Source organism: Nicotiana tomentosiformis, chromosome 4, assembly GCF_000390325.3.
Source record: "Nicotiana tomentosiformis chromosome 4, ASM39032v3, whole genome shotgun sequence".
Taxonomy (NCBI): Eukaryota; Viridiplantae; Streptophyta; class Magnoliopsida; order Solanales; family Solanaceae; genus Nicotiana; species Nicotiana tomentosiformis.
This window is the reverse complement of record NC_090815.1, coordinates 105,198,015-105,211,771: the sequence shown is the minus strand read 5'-3', so window position 1 is coordinate 105,211,771 and position 13,757 is coordinate 105,198,015.

Here is a 13,757-nt window from a genome sequence, read left to right as displayed (position 1 = left end):
AGCGTGTGTTAATTGATCCAGTTAGTTGGGCCAATATCATCAGATTGAGGGTCGTAGAACAATTGGATCTACGAGACCAAATTGTGCCAGCAGTCTGAGTTCTAAATGGATTCAACATGGCATATGAGATCACTAAAGGAGAGATAACCCTACCAGTGATCACCGCCGGAACCGTTCAGTAAACAAAGTTCTACGTGATCGAAGGAGATATGAGATACAATGCTCTGTTTGGGAGACCGTGGATTCACAATACGAGGGCAGTGCGTTCGACACTACACCAGGTGTTGAAATTCCTGACACCGGGAGGGATTAAAACAATTTATGATGAACAACCGACCGCAAAGAAAATATTCACAGTCGACGAGGTGGTCCTGATATCCGCACTCTCGACATCAAAGAATCTGAGTCCGATCACCAAGGAAGGAACCAAATAGCAATCACCGATACTGGTCCCGACCGAGCCGGAAAAGCAGAGAACGGGCGAGGAAGAAGACTACGGAGTTCCCAAGTCTTTCATAGCCCCCGATGATACTGATGCCACCAAATCAACGGTCGAGGAGTTGGAGCAAGTCATATTGATCGAACACCTGCCCGATCGGAAGGTATACCTGGGCACGAGGTTAAGTCCCGAGCTCAAGAAAAAACTCATTGAATTCCTTTTAGCTAACATAGATTGTTTTGCGCGGTCCCACCTTGACATGATAGGGATCCCGTCGAAAATAACTGCTCACAAGCTGAGTCTGGAGCCGAATTTCCACCCGGTCAAACAGAAGAGGAGGCCTTAGTCCGAAGTCAAACATGCGTTCAACAAAGACGAGGTATCTAAACTCCAAAAAATAGGATCAATTCGGGAAGTTAAATACCCAGATTGGTTAGCAAACGTAGTAGTAGTCCCTAAAAAGGGGAATAAATTAAGAATGTGTGTAGACTATAAAGACTTGAACAAGGCATTTCCCAAGGACTTTTTCCCTTTGCCAAAAATCGATCGCATGATCGATGCGACGGCTGACCCCGAGATCCTCATTTTTCTCGATGCCTATTCCGGGTATAACCAAATTCGGATGGACCCGGGTGACCAGGAAAAACATGCTTCATCACTAAATACGATACCTACTATTATAACGTAATGTCATTCGGACTAAAAACCGCCGGTGCCACTTACCAGCGCCTAGTAAATCGGATGTTCAAAGAGCAAATAGTAAAATGAATGAAGGTTTATATTGATGACATGTTAGTTAAGTCCCTACGAGCAGAGGACCATTTGAAACATTTGCAGGAGACCTTCAACATATTAAAGAAATACAATATGAAGCTGAACCCAGAGAAATACGTATTCGGAGTCGGGTCCGGAAAAATTCTCGAATTCATGGTGTCCAACCGAGGTATCGAGATAAATCCCGATAAGATCAAGACCATTGAGGACATTATCGTGGTGGACAATGTCAAGGTCGTCCAAAGGTTAACTAGGCGAATAGCCGCCTTGGGTCGACTTACTTCAAGGTCCTCCTACAAGAGCCATCGGTTCTTCTCGTTATTGAAGAAGAAGAATAACTTCTCATTGACCCCGGAGTGCCAATAAGCCCTGGAAGAACTCAAGTGGTACCTTTCGAGCCCGACTTTGCTTTATACTCCGAAATCGGATGAGCAGTTATACCTGTACTTGGCAGTATCCGAGATAGTGGTAAGTGGAGTCCTGATCCGGGAAGAGGAAAGTACGTAATTTCCTATCTATTATATTAGCAAGACTCTAGGCGAGACCGAAACTAGGTATCCTCACCTGGAAAATTTGGTGCTCACTTTGCTAAGCGCCTCTAGGAACTTAAAACCGTATTTTCAATGTCATCCCATATGTATCATAAATACTTACCCGTTGAGAAACATAATGCATAAACCCGAGTTGTCGGGGCGATTGGCCAAATGGGCCATGGAAATCAGTAGATACGATATGGAATATCGACCCAGAACCGCCATCAAATCTTAAATTTTGGCGGACTTCGTGGTCGGCTTCATGCCGGCGCTAATACCCGAGGTCAAAAAGGAATTGTTGTTGAACTCGGGGACTTCCTCGTGGATCTGGACCCTCCTTACGGACGGTGCCTTGAATGCAAAGGGGTTCGGGCTTGGCATCGTGTTGAAACCACCGACGGGTAGTGTAGTTAGGCAATCTATTAGAACTGTAAAATTGACTAACAACGAGGCCGAGTATGACGCCATGATTGCAAGTCTCGAACTGGCTAAAATCCTAGGGGCCGATGTTATCGAAGCTAAATGTGATTCCCTCATTGTGGTAAACCAAGTCAATGGGACATTCGAAGTCAAAGAGAAACAAATGCGAAGGTACCTGGATAAACTACAGGTAACACTACATCGGTTCAAGGAATGGACCCTGCAACATGTACCTCGAGATCAAAATAGTGAAGCCGATGCTCTCGCTAACTTGGGATCATCGGTTGATGACGTTGAATTCAGCTCGAGAACGGTCGTACAACTTATGAAATCGGTAGTAGAAGAAGGCCATGCTGAGATAAATTCGACAAGCTTAACCTGGGACTGGAGAAATAAGTATATAGATTACCTAAAGACTGGGAAGCTGCCCTCGGATCCTAAAGAATCAAGAGCCTTGTGCACAAAGGCGGCCAAGTTCAGTTTGTCCAAAAGATAACACCCTATTCAGGAGAACGTTCGATGACCCACTCGCCATATATCTAGGACCGGGAGATACCGAATATGTCTTGAAGGAAGTTAATAAAGGAACTTGCGTGAACCATTCGGGTGCCGAATCACTGGTTCGTAAGATAATCAGAGTTGGTTACTACTGGATAGATATGGAAAAAGATGCGAAGGAGTTCTTACGAAAGTGCGACGGTTGTCAGAGGCACACACCGATGATCCATTAGCCCGGGGAGCTACTGCATTCGGTCCTGTCACCTTGGCTATTCATGAAATGGGGGATATACATCGTCGGTACCCTACCATGGCACCCGGTAAATCTTAATTTATATTATTTATGAGTGACTATTTTACTAAATGGGTCGAAGCCTAGGCATTCGAGAAAGTCAGGGAGAAAGAAGTTATTGATTTTATATGGGACCACATAATATGCCAGTTCTGAATATCAGCCGAGATCATATGCGACAATGGGAAGCAGTTCGTCGGCAGTAAGGTGAGCAAAGTTTTCGAGGACCATAAGATCAAAATGATCCTATCAATATCCTATCACCCTAGTGGGAACGGGCAGGCAGAGTCTACGAACAAGACCATACTCCAGAACCATAAAAAGAGATTGACCGATGCCAAATGAAAATGGAAGGAAATTTTTTCCGAAGTCTTGTAGGCGTATCGTACGACCTCAAAATCTAGTACTGGGGCCACCCCGTTCTCGCTGGTCTACAATGTCGAAGCTCTAATACCGGTCAAAGTAGGAGAACCGAGTTTCAGGTTCCGATATGCGACCGAAGAATCAAACGATAAGGCTATGAGCACGAGCCTGGAATTATTATACGATAGGCGAGAGGAAGCCCTCGTCCGATTGGCCGCCCAGAAGCAACAAATCGAAAGGTATTACAACCGGAGAGCCAACCTCCGACACTTAAATATCAGGGACTTAGTGTTAAGAAAGGTGACACTGAACACCTGAAACCCGAACGAGGGAAAGCTGGGATCGAATTGGGAAGGTCCATATCGGATTATTGAGATTACCGGCAAAGGATCATACAAACGCGAAGCAGGGAATGGAGAGCGACTACCGAACAACTAAAACGTAACCCACTTAAAATGATACTACTGCAAAGGTATGACTCCATCCATTCTTTTCTTTACATATATTACGAATTGGACTAACACTTACAGGCAACAGTCAAAAAATGATGCAGCAATTAGGCCCGAAAGCACACGCTGCACTCTTTCTTCCTTGAACCAATTTTGTCCCAAATGAGTTTTCTGGCAGAGTTTTTAATGAGACAACAGTAGAGCTTGCTAACTTAGAATTGAAGACTGGTTGCGAACTAGAGTCGAGGGTCACATCAATAGTATTCGAGCCCTCTCAACGATCGACCTCGATTACTGGGGGGTATCACCTTCGGATAATGATTTTGGCAAGGAAGGAAACTTTGCACTTCAACAGTCTGGGCTCGGTGGATAGGATTTCTTGTAAGGGCCAAACAATCAAATGAACAGTGCCCACATAGACCACTTAAGCCATAACACGAAGCTTGTTCAAATTTGCGATCTAGTATGTTGCGCACAGAATTAAAAGAAAGTTTTTACCTTCCATATACATATTTTGTCCCTTAAGACTATTACATTTTATTCCTTAAGGATGGATATTGAGCCTAAGGGACGCCTCTATCAGGATCCAAGAGATCACCCCCACTCGGGGATTGTCGTCCTAGGCAAGACCGAATGACTCGGGTATCGAAGGCCAGGGGTACAAATCCTATTAGAAAATACCCGAACTTAAAAGGCTATGACCATCCTAGAAACGGCTCGGAGACGTCTGAGGCCAGTAATCAAAACATAAGGCCTTCAAAAATTTCAAACCGGTTCAAAGGCTACCCTCGACAAAACTATAATCTAAAAACGTTTAAGTACGCACTTCGGGAAAGGCTTCCGGTCATACCGATCCCCCACAAGTTTTAAACAAAATTACATCGAGAACGAGCCTTGTTCGAACCTCCGAACAAGACCCTATTACTACGTTTTTGTCACGGCCCAAAATCCTAACCTGTCGTGATGGTGCCTATCGTAGTATTAGGCAAGCCGACATTACAAAATAATCCCAACTCTTTTAACCGAAAATGAATTAAAGTAGTTAAAATAAAATAATTTTCATAAACAGGGATAAAACCCAAAACATAACGCGGAAGTTCCCAACTATCGGGGTGTCACAGAGTGCATGAGCTTCTATATATCATAAGTCTAGAAGATACTGTCTATGATAGTCTGATACAAAATACAACAAATGAAACGATAGAAAAGGAGAAACAAGGTCTGCGAAACGCCGGGCAGCTACCTTGGAATCTCCCAAAAGATCAACAGTGCAATGAAATTAACACCCTCCATGTCCGGAAACACCTGAATCTGCACAGGAAGTGCAGGGTGTAGTATGAGTACAACCAACTCAGCAAGTAACAATACTAAATAAAGAGCTGAAGATAGTGACGAGCTTCATAGGTGAGTCCAATTACAGTAATTTCCAACATAAGATTTAGGGCATGCTTTCATGTTCAACATTTAACACTCAACAGTAATTTCATATCAAGTTCGATTGGAAAAAAGAAGAAGATAATATCTTTCAGAAATTTCCAACACAATAATATATGACAACTGTAGTGCAATAAGAATGAAATCATATGTATCCTCTCAAGACCACAGTCACTCAGCCATTTCATTCACCCAACACTCGCACTCAGTAGGTACCTGCGCTCACTGGGGGTGTGTACAGACTCCGGAGGGGCTTCTTCAGCCCAAGCGCTATAATCCGCACGAACAACTCACGTGCTGCACGAAAAATTCACGTGCTATAGTATTAATATCTGGATCCGCACGGACAACTCAAATGTTGCACGGACAACTCACGTGCTATATTATAATATATGGATCTGCACGGAACACTCACGTGCTATAGTATAATATCTGGATCCGCACGGACAACTCTCGTGCTGCACGGACAACTCACGTGCTATAGTATAATATCTGGATCCGTACGGACAACTCACGTGCTGCACGGACAACTTACGTGTTATAGTATAATATCTTACAATCAGGCCCTCGGCCTCACTCAGACATAAATCTCTCCGGTCTCTCGGACTCTCAATAATCATGAAAATCAGCTCAAACAATAATAATATGATGCATCAATAATGAACAATAGAGAGTGAGATAAAATAAATAAGTAAAACTGTGACTTAGTACAAAACAATAATTTAGCATATAATTCAACATGTACGCGACCTCTGTGGGTCCCTACAGTGCCAACACATAGTCTAAACAAGATTTGTGGTTCAATTTCCCTACTACATGGGGAATGTACAGATAACGACAGATTATTCAACTACAGGGTTTCATGGAATTTGATCAAGTCACAATTCTTACGGTGCACTCCCACGCGCCCGTCACCTAGCATGTGCATCACCTCAATCCGAGCAATTCTTTATTCCAATAAGACTTTTCATCGCGATTCGGTCTCCGAGCGCCTCGAATATTAGTCAAAAGAATTTGATACAATTAGCACGAGGTATAGGAATCAATTCCATATAAAAATGCTAAATTTCACAATAAAATCCGAAATTAACTCAAAAACTTAACAGTGGGGGCCACGTCTTGGAATTCAATAAAATTTACAAAGTATGAGCGCCCATTCAACCACGAGTCCAACAATACAAAAATTACTAAATTCCAACATCGGATTGACCTTCAAATCTTCATTTTACATTTTTGGAAGATTTTATAAAAATCTGATTTTTTTTTCTCCCATAAATTCACGGATTCATGATGTAAATGAGTATGGAATCATGAAATAGAATCAATATAGGATAAGGAACACTTACCCAATATTTTTCCGTGAAAATCGCCCAAATATCGCCTGAACCGAGCTCCCCAAACTCAAAAATAAGTAAAAATGGCAAAACTACCCGTTTTAGGGGTTTTTTTTATGTCTGTGGCGCCACAAGTGGCATGGGGCACTGCTTGTGGCGCCCTTTCCAGTACCTCCAGCAGTCCCAGCGCCAGGGATAGCGCCCCACGCTACCCTGGACACTGACGACGACGCGAAATATTTTCCGACACGGAAATTGGCATAACTCTCTCATACGATGTCCGAATTCGATGTTTCTTTTTGCTATGGCTCCGAAATTTCAATACGGATCTAATGCTTCAATAAAAACTGAATTTTGAACTCATTTTCTTAATGTTATACCACTTAATCTTGTCAGAACATTCTACATTCGATGCCAAAACCTATCAAATCAAGTCCGATTGACCTCAAATTTTGCACACAAGTCATAAATGACATAACGGACCTAAGAAAATTTCCAAGACTGGATTTAGACCCCGATATCAAAAAGTCAACTCCCTGGTCAAACTTTCAAACTTAAATTTCTTACTTTCGCTATTTCAAGCCTAATTTAACTACGAACTTTCAAATAATTTTCCGGACACGCTCCTAAGTCCACAATCACCATACAGAGCTATTGAAATCATCAAAATTCTATTCAGGGGTTATTTACACATAAGTAAATATCTGGTCAACCTTTTCAACTTAAGTTTCATCTTGGAGACGAAGTATCTCAATTCATTTCAAATCCTCACCGGGCCTAAACCAATTACCCTGGCAAGTCATATAATAACTTTAAATCATAAATTGAGCAGTAAATGGGGGAACATAGTTGTAATACTCAAAACGGCCGGTCGGATCGTTACAGTTTTATTTCGTGCTAAGGCATTGAAAATCTTTGCAATCATAAAGAGGAAACCGAAATAACTAACTCGAAATTGCCAAAGGAGAGCCTTATATATATACACAATCCAATAAAGATATTTACAAAGGCCAAACAACCTCAACAAAATGAACAAAAATAAAAAAACAAAAGAAAAATCTCTAAGGCACCTAGGCCTAATCTCTACCGGAGCCAGCCACGTCACTGGGGCCATCAGAGTCTTCTCCACCCTCGAATTCGCTGGAGTCCTCACAGCCTTCCTCGTCCTCGGGGTCAAATAGCTTCTTGGCCTCAGCCTCGAGCTTTTTAGCAAATTCGATCTCGATCGACAGGTCGAAACCCCAAACATGGACGTCCTCAAAAGCATCTCTTCGAGACTGCCACTTCACGTATTCAACAGTGAGTTTCAAGCGCTCCTAGACCGCCTTAGCATCAGCTCTGTACTGAGCCACCATCTCTTCAGTATCATCCCTGGTTGTTTTCGTCACTCACTTGGCTATTTCTAGCTCCTAGCCAAGGGCATCCCGTTCAGCGATGGTCGAGCCTAGTTGAGACTGGAGGTCTTCGAATTTTTAGGCATGAGCCTCGGCTTTCTCCCTAGCCACCCAAAGTTGGACCTCCACGGAGGCCAGCTGCTCCCGGGCAGTCTCCTTCTCTAAAGCTAATCAGTCCATTTTTCCCTTCCTCTCTTCGGTCATGGTCTTGACCTCGTCCATCTCGGCTCGAAGTTGGTCGATCATATCAACCTTCTGCTGAACCTGTGGGTTTTGATCGTTAGTCTCAATGTCTAACTCGTCATTGCTAACTTCAAAGATCTTTACCTGTTCTACCAGGTTGGCATGTTCCTTCCGAGCTACGTCCAACTCAGCCTGGAGGTTCTTGACTGCTTCTTCGCGTTGCTCGCTGAGAAGCTTATATATGTCCCTCTTCTCAGCAAGGTACTTGAACTTATCCTCGAACTAGTTAACCTCAGCCCGGTACTTGAGAAAGACTTCACGATGGAGTACCGAGCCCTGCAAAAATATGAAAAGGAAAAGGCATGAGAGCAATCAAAATTTAAATTCAAAGAAAAAAGAGTGTAATGATGCCTTACCCGGTTCAGCGCCTGCTGTGCTTCGTTGAACAAACACGGCACATCCACCTCGTTCATTGTTTCCTGGTCATCTTTAGTTACCAGGCACCGGAGGTTGCTAGCTACTTCGATAGGGGCGGAAAGAACCCGGGCGTCCTCTAGGACAGTAATGATAATTGACCGCTTCCGATTAGGATCAATGCTCGGGCAGGGAATCGGTTGATCAACTATGGGCTCGAGTTCGGCCCACCGACCTCCGATGATGAGCTTTTCCCCGGTAACTCTAAATCACCCAATCCGGAGAAGTCTTCTATAGCGGTTGATTCCACACCATAAAAAAAGCAACAGAGGGGATCGTCCGCGCCATGAGCCCCTTTGTTCGATTAATCCTTCGTCGCTCGGGCTTCATCTAACATGGACTCTGTAAAGGAAGGCGACCCCGAAATTTCTATAACACCGGGCGGGGCGGAGCTGACTTCTCGAGAAGTCTCGGCTCTCGCTTCTACACCAGCCTCCTAAACGTGAGGGGGATTAACATCCATTTTCCCCACTCAGTTTCCACCCTCACCTTGGGGACATACGACTCACAGAACATGAAAAAATCATCCTCCTCGGGATCTTCCCTGAGCCGGTAAAGCGAGTCCGAGTAAGGAATTCGAGAGCTGGAACTTTTCTTTGACTTACGAGCTAACCTTCTCCTTGGATTCTTCTTCTCCGTGCTCGAGGAACTCGGAGCCCTCCTTATTTTCTTCTCTTCTGCTGCGGCCCCGGGCTGCCCCGAAACAGAAGGATCAATGGGCAGATCTTCGCCTCCTACTTAGGGCCTGAGCTCAATGGTCTTAGGAAAGCCTGCAAAAAGAAAAGAGAAGGAAGGAAAACGTAATGCTGAAAAAGAAAGCCTACTGCTACTTATTCAGGAAGAGAAACCTTACCGTGGAAACGGGCCTCCCAGCGGCCTTTCGAGAGCTCGCGCCACGAATGCTCGGCATAAGGCATCTGCGAAAAACTGCCCCTGATCCACTTCTTGAGCCTGGTAATGGCATTTGGAGCTCGAGCAAGGGCTGCACCGCAGCAAATACCGATGAGAAAAAGGGAGGTAAAACGTAAAATCGACATCTAAAAGAAAAGGACACTTACGTGCTACATTCCACTTCTCAGGGAATGGCCTAAATTCGGCAGGTATCAGGTCGGCGGTCTTCACCCGAACGAAGCGTCCCTGCCAACCCCGATCCCGATCCTCGTTGATGCTTAAAAATGGGGCTTTGCTGGCCCGTCGTACGAGCTTTATCACCCCCTGAAAGATTCGGGGACTGTACAGGCGGAGTAGATGGTCGATGGTGAACGAGCATGAATCGATTTTTTTTCACGAAGAATCGGAGGAGGATTGCGATCCTCCACAATGATGGGTGGATCTGACCGAGGAACACTGCATACCTCTTATAGAAATCCAGAACAACTGAGTCCACCAAGCCTAGTGTGAAGGGGTAAGTGTAAACACTCAGATTCCCCTCCACATGGGTAATAATGTTATCGCCGGGCCCGGGGATTACTATGTCCTTACCCGCCCAGCCACAGTCTTTGCGAACCGTAGGGAGAACAACCCCGGTGATGGAGTAGATGTACCGGGATACCGCGTCGCATCGGCCTTGCACCGATGAAGGTTTTTCGACCTTAAAGTCAGCAGCGACCGAGCACCACCCGGGGACGAACATTTTCAAGGGAGGTTCGGCTGCCAGTTCATCGGTAGCCGTGCCCGGAGATGACATTCCAAGGTCAACCATATCGGGAGAGTTCTCCTCAACTTCAGCGGTCGGCCTTGAAGAGGAAGTAATTTGGGGAACAATCTTATAAGTCTTCGCCATTGTTATCTAATTTAGAATAAGTGAAAAGAAAGATTAGGAGATGAAGGATAAAAGCTTGCTGAAAAAATCAAACGTGCTGGTTTGGGTAAAAGATAAACGAAAACTTGCAATTTGCTGAAAACTCTTGAAGAACGAAGGTAAAAATGTTAAGGTAAGAAGAGTGGCAGTGATATTCTGAAGCTGCGAGGGTAGAAGCTCGGTCAAAAAGTAAAAAATGAATGAAAGAGGGGAGTATTTATAGGGGCTTCGCGCTGTTTCATATCCAAGGACATTCCGCCGACGGTTGACACGCATTTGAAGTCATTATGACGAATCTGACACGACATTTCAAATCTTTTGTCGTTTCTTCTACGGCGTATTGGGGAATGAATCGAGGTGCTCATGTCGTTTCCCATCGTTTTCGTAAACTTACTCTCCGAAAAACGAGGAGACTATCTGTATACGGGTAAAACCGAGCCCATGAGATGCCTCGTCTTCCAATGAAGCAAACGGAGCAAGAGACGCGACGACAGGGAACCAGAATCGAGACTAGGAGCCCCTCGAGCCGGGGTCCGGGCAAAATGCCCGAGCTCAAGAAGTATTGGGGCCATAACCCCGAGTTTGGTTCGAATCCCAAAGGCCTCGGAAAACACTACTAGGTAACTTAGCATGACCAACAAAAGACCGTGATATCCGTGACCAGCCGGATATCACGACGTGGATCTCGGTACTTATTCGCACAGAACGAATGATTGGTTAAACGAAGGATTTTTACCTTTCATAGAATTGTACTTGGGGTAAAACTCCCCTATTATATAAAGGTGAGTCTGATTATTTATTAGAGACAATGTAACACGCATATCAAAGGAATATATTATTATTATATCTGTTATTCAAAGTTCTAGTTCTTGTTCACCAGTACTTGGGCATTGTGAGTCCTTGATCAAGGGCGAATATTTTAGTGAGGTTGTTGTCAAGTCCAGTATCACCTTCCGCAAGTAGTTTGATAATTTATTACCCCCTTTATACGTTTAATCTTACGCAATTTATCGTTTGTATTGAATTAATCTACATACCCTTAAAATGAAAAACAAATTTAATTGTTATCATTTTATTTTTTTAGGGTAAACAAGGTTAACTCCTTTAGTGCATTAAACCTAGATCTTAGTAAGCCCTAAAGCTGGAGTTAGCCAATTGATGATTCTCTCTTCAAAAGGAATATTGAAAATACAAAAGAAAGAGTAGTACTGTACCATATTTTCTTCTCTTTGGCCATCTGGGTTGCATAAAACTATGTCGCAAATGGTTAAAGTATATGATACTTAATACTTTAATAATAAAAATGAAACACTACTGACAGTATTTAAAAAAGGAGACTAAAAAGCAGAAGAGAACCAAATAATTAAAGTAGATGAAATGAGTAAATGAATATGAAAAGCATAAGGGAATGGGGACATTTTGACCCTACTGTATTAAGATCACGTCCCCGAGATATTCCCCTCTTCCCCTTTTTCTAAGCCATTTCACGCCACTGCTTCGCATCTCTAAACTAAACTTTTGAATACAATGCTACTATAATATTTAAAGTACTGTACAACTTTCTACCTTTTGATTTTTTTCTTGTGCTTTTAGAATGAAACATCATGTATCAAAAGATTCTTCATTTATAAAATGCGATCCTATCTTTGTTAAAAATGAAGAAATTTTAATTAATTTATTTATCTCTTTATGATGTGTAGGTCATGAATTCAGACTCGTGAAATCATCCACTAATATAGGTAAAATGTTTACATTACACTCTTTGAAGCAAGATACTTCAAAGCGTGTAATGTGGTTGTTTCTATTGTACAGAGAAACGTGCACATCTTGGATCCTCTATTTCTTAATTAAAATTTTCTTATCTCATTAATTAATGCAATTACATTTACATGTTCTTCTATCACGTAATCGACATGCAACTTTCGTTTCCTCTCAAATAACGTCAACGTTACTAAAAGGAAAAGTAACTTATGCGTGGTGCAAATTTCAAGAGCTACTCTTTCTCTTCTTTCTTAAATAAATTAATCTCATAAAATCTTTCGGCGGAGACCAAAAGAGAATGCAAGCTAATCGTCCCCTTAGTTTCCGTAATTTAAACTTTAACCCTTAAGAGTTTGAAAATTTTATGGGAAAACTGTTCTAAAATTCTTTATTCCTTTCTCTTTATTCTAGCAGAATTATTTTCCCCGTTTCCTCATATAAATCCTGGCTGTAGCACTGCCTCCCTGAAAGTAGCTTACATACCTCTTATTTTTCTTTCTAAATATATACTTTTTATATGTGCTAGGTGATATTTGAGAAAATAATTCTTTCCAACTAGAGTCAAAGGCAAAATTTAAAGCTTATGAGTTCGAGATTTTAATCTTTTTAAGTTACTGTAAATTTGTACATATTTAATAGATTTCTTAAAACAAATACAAAATTTGAACCAAAACTATTAGATTCGACAGAACCAGTAGCGGAGACAAAATTGTCATTCGGGGGTGTCAAAATTTAAGGAAGTAAATACGGGAATAAAGCAAGGGAATACAATATATATTATATATACATAAAAATATATATTTTTATCTATCTAAACAGTATAATTTTTCAACGAAAGACTGTCATTTATATATATATATATATATATATATATATATATATATATATATATATATATATATATATACTACCTCCGTTTCAATTTTTGTGAATCTATTTCTTTTTGGTCCGTTCTAAAAAGAATGACTCATTTCTAAATTTGAAAACAATTTTGCTTAAACTTACAATTCGAAACTTTTATAACCACACAAATACTCTAGCTCCTTTTTGAATTGTTTAGGACCACAAATTTAAAAAGTCTTAATTTTTTCTTAAACTCCGTGCTCAGTCAAATAAGTTTATATAAATTGAAACGGAGGAAGTATATATATATATATTCAATTTAAACCGTACAACACATGAATATGGAGATCAAACTGGAAGTGTGAAATGCGGAAAGCATTTCTTATTTTCCAAGGACGGAAAGTAAAACGAGTTGTAGGCGCAGTGTCAAAAGACATTTTTGATATTAACATAGTCAAAAGATAATTGCATGAAATTTCTATCAAATATTGACAAAAGAATTAAGTGACAGTTTGACGATTTCTTTATACCATCAATGTAACTTTAAGTTATCAATTAATATTACTAGTAATATAGTTATGTAAAATTTATTTTTAACTGATCTAATTGGATATATTTTTACTGTATTATAATACATAAAACTTACTCATTGACGAATTGTTACAAAGAATATTGTTTTGAAGGACGTATTCAGCAATTCGATATTCTCCCTCTGTTTTTATTTTCAATTTAAATTTGTAATCCGTAACACATTTCACAAGTTTC